Here is a 4,305-nt window from a genome sequence, read left to right as displayed (position 1 = left end):
GCTGCCTTCCCTCTAGTCTTACACTACTAAATTAGGGACGGCTAGCGCAGATAGCCCTCGTGTAGCTTTGCGGGAAATTCATAATACATACCAATCCTTTCTTTCTCAGGGTTCTGGCAGTTCGATCTGCATCACTTGTACATTCCTGATTTTTTCCAGGTTCGTAGCTGCCCTGGTTGGGAAGTTATTGTTGTTTTAACGCAAAACTTCACAATAGGCTAACTGGATATTATAATTGTAAATCTAAATTTATAGCTGACTCGCCAGAAGACTCAGAGTGAGATATTGTTTGATTCTTTTACAAATTAAAGTCTCATGGCCATCTTCACTACTTTTTTTTTACAATAGTGTTTGCTAAATTTTTAATATCTATGACTTTTACGTGAAAAACTAAACATTCCCTACTCAGTGTATCGACTATATGGTTTCGAATCCCGATGATACTTCAATAACTGGGCTTTAAATTTAACATTAAAGAAATGTAGTGTATATAGTCCTTTTAAACAAAAATGAGCAGATTTATTAAAATAAAATAAAAATATAGAGATTTGGAATGTTTCATGACGATGTGTAGGACGCTCTCGGATAATGTGAATAACTTAATCTATGTCATTTTACATACTGAAAATGTTTCTCAGAAATGTATAAGTGAGACAGTTGATTCAAACGTAAAGTTTCATGGAAAATGAAAGTGAGGAAGGGGGAAAAATAACTTCGAAACATCATATCTATTAGAAAATGAAAGGGGAGGAAATAACTTCGAAACATCATATCTATTAGAAAACGAAAGTGTTGGAAAAAGGGGGAGGAAATAACCTCGAAACATCATACCTATTATAAAATGAAAGGGGAGGAAATAACCTCGAAACATCATATCTATTAAAATTTGAAAGGGGAGGAAATAACCTCGAAACATCATATCTATTGGAAAATGAAAGAGGAGGAAATAACCTCGAAACATCATATCTATTAGAAAATGAAAGGGGAGGAAATAACCTCGAAACATCATATCTATTAGAAAATGAAAGGGGAGGAAATAACCTCGAAACATCATATCTATTAGAAAATGAAAGGGGAGGAAATAACCTCGAAACATCATATCTATTGGAAAATGAAAGGGGAGGAAATAACCTCGAAACATCATATCTATTGGAAAATGAAAGAGGAGGAAATAACCTCGAAACATCATATCTATTGGAAAATGAAAGGGGAGCAAATAACCTCGAAACATCATATCTATTAGAAAATGAAAGGGGAGGAAATAACCTCGAAAGATCATATCTATTAGACTGTTTGAAGAACAATGTTTAAAGAATATTTTCCTTTATTTGACTTTTTATCAGATATATACAAGTTAAACATTTCGAAATATTAGATATATGTGTTTCTGTGTATATGTTTATTACACATCGTCTTCATAACAAGAATCTAAAGAATAAATTATCATTCAAAGTCAAGATTCTACTGGCTTTTTATAAGAAGTCAAACACAACAAGTATATTCGAGTTGAAGCTCACCTATAAGGTCTAACGCAGCGCCACCTGCGGAACATTTGTGCATATTTATATGCAAAGACAAACCCTACTTAAAGTTGCTGAATGGGTTTCAGTATCAGTAGATTATATATGCAGCCTAGAAAAAATATATATTGGGGTCTTTTTTCGGACATTATTTCAAAGGGGTAAACTTATGTACTTTTCTAAAGTGTAATAATAAACACAAGTAATTATTTCAAAGAAGTAAACTTATGTACTCTTCCAAAGTGTAATAATAAACACGAGTAATTATTTCAAAGGAGTAAACTTATGTACTTTTCCAAAGTGTAATAATAAACACAAGTAATTATTTCAAAGAAGTAAACTTATGTACTTTTCCAAAGTGTAATAATGAACACGAGTAATTATTTCAAAGGAGTAAACTTATGTACTCTTCCAAAGTGTAATAATAAACACAAGTAATTATTTCAAAGGAGTAAACTTATGTACTTTTCCAAAGTGTAATAATAAACACGAGTAATTATTTCAAAGGAGTAAACTTATGTACTTTTCCAAAGTGTAATAATAAACACGAGTAATTATTTCAAAGAAGTAAACTTATGTACTTTTTCCAAAGTGTAATAATAAACACGAGTAATTATTTCAAAGGAGTAAACTTATGTACTTTCCCAAAATGTAATAATAAACACGAGTAATTATTTCAAAAAAGTAAACTTATGTACTTTCCAAAGTGTAATAATAAACACGAGTAATTATTTCAAAGAAGTAAACTTATGTACTTTTTCCAAAGTGTAATAATAAACACGAGTAAAAAAATGCACAGTTATTTCCTACGTAAATGTAGATTTTTTTATGCTTATCTTTTATAGTCATTTCTTGTAAATATACTTCTGGACATTTTCATCTACGTTCGCGAGCTAACTTCATTAAACTCATTCTGTTCCTGTACATGTTCTCAAATTAATTCACACGACTAGTTCTGTTATCACGTCTTTAAACTGGAAGTTCCCGTACATGTTACATGAAGATTTAATGTGTTACACATCAAATCAGACACTTGATTTATGTCAAACACTTATCACCGTTTTTAAAAAGATTGTGGGATACTTGATCCACATGTATTTTAAACTTTACGACTGTATTAAAACAGTCTTTGGTCTACTGATAAGATATCTCGTGTTTATCTGTTCGCCATCACGTTAACGTTTAAATTTAAATAGTGATAATTGCTGTGGAACGTGAGGCCGGGAAAGCAATAGAATCGATAAACGGTGATAGTTTCTTATAAAAACTCCTTTGTACATTATAGTCTTGTAACAACGAAATTAAATGTGTGAAACCTGGTAATACATAAAAACCCTGGTTCTCATTTGGCTATCGTAGTGACTTTGCTACGTAATGCATGCTACAGCGCTTATGTAATACACTTGAACATAAACTGTAGAACTATCTAACATAAATTGCTGATAAGCCTAAGGTGAAGTTTGAACTATGTACACTCTGTAATGTCAAACACAGCATGTGTGAAACTATACCGATCATAGTCCAGGTTTGGTATAACTCTGTACACTCTGTAATGTCAAACACAGCATGTGTGAAACTATACCGATCAGAGTCCAGGTTTGGAATAACTCTGTACACTTTGTAATGTCAAACACAGTATGTCGACACGTGAAAGTATACCGATCAGAGTCCAGGTTTGGTATAACTATGTACACTTTGTAATGTCCAACACAGCATGTCAACACGTGAAACTATACCGATCAGAGTCCAGGTTTGGTATAACTATGTCCACTATGTAATGTCAGATCCAACAGGTCGATATATGAAACTATACCGGTCAGAGTTCAGATTTAGTATAACCATGTCCACTCTGTAATGTCAGATCCAACAGGTTGACATATGAAACTATACCAGACAGAGTTCAGATTTAATATAACTATGTCCACTTTGTCATGTCAGATCCAATGGGTCGATGTGTGAAACTATAGTTGTTAGAGTTCAGAATTAGTATAACTATGTCCACTATGTAATGTCATATCCAACAGGTCGATATATGAAACTATACCGGTCAGAGTTCAGATTTAGTATAACCATGTCCACTCTGTAATGTCAGATCCAACAGATTGACATATGAAACTATACCAGACAGAGTTCAGATTTAATATAACTATGTCCACTTTGTCATGTCAGATCTAATAGGTTGATATGTGAAACTATAGTTTTTAGAGTTCAGAATTAGTATAACTATGTCTACTCTGTAATGTCAGATCTAATAGGTTGATATGTGAAACCATAGTTGTTAGAGTTCAGGTTTCGTATAACTATGTCCACTCTGTAATGTCAGATCTAATAGGTTGATATGTGAAACCATAGTTGTTAGAGTTCAGGTTTCGTATAACTATGTCCACTCTGTAATGTCAGATCTAATAGGTTGATATGTGAAACCATAGTTGTTAGAGTTCAGGTTTCGTATAACTATGTCCACTCTGTAATGTCAGATCTAATTATGGTTTCACATATCAACCTAGTAGATCTGACATTACAGAGTGGACATAGTTATACAAAACCTGAACTCTAACAACTATAATTTCACATATCAACCTGTTGTTAGAGTTCAGGTTTCGTATAACTATGTCCACTCTGTAATGTCAGATCTAATAGGTTGATATGTGAAACTATAGTTGTTAGAGTTCAGAATTAGTATAACTATGTCCACTCTGTAATGTCAGATCTAAGAGGTCGATATGTGAAACTATAGTTGTTAGAGTTCAGAATTAGTATAACTATGTCCACTCTGTAATGTCAG

General features: G+C 32.7%; 1 protein-coding gene across 1 annotated transcript in view; it reads left to right on the top strand.

The window, feature by feature from the left end:
- Positions 1-4,305, top strand: part of LOC106471076 (myophilin-like) — a 15,392-nt gene that overhangs the window by 752 nt on the left and 10,335 nt on the right. The gene's annotated exons all lie outside the window — the stretch shown is intronic.

Source organism: Limulus polyphemus, unplaced genomic scaffold, assembly GCF_000517525.1.
Source record: "Limulus polyphemus unplaced genomic scaffold, Limulus_polyphemus-2.1.2 Scaffold4393, whole genome shotgun sequence".
NCBI classification, from domain to species: domain Eukaryota; kingdom Metazoa; phylum Arthropoda; class Merostomata; order Xiphosura; family Limulidae; genus Limulus; species Limulus polyphemus.
Note: the sequence above shows the minus strand (reverse complement) of the source record. Positions and strands in the feature narration are given on the sequence as shown.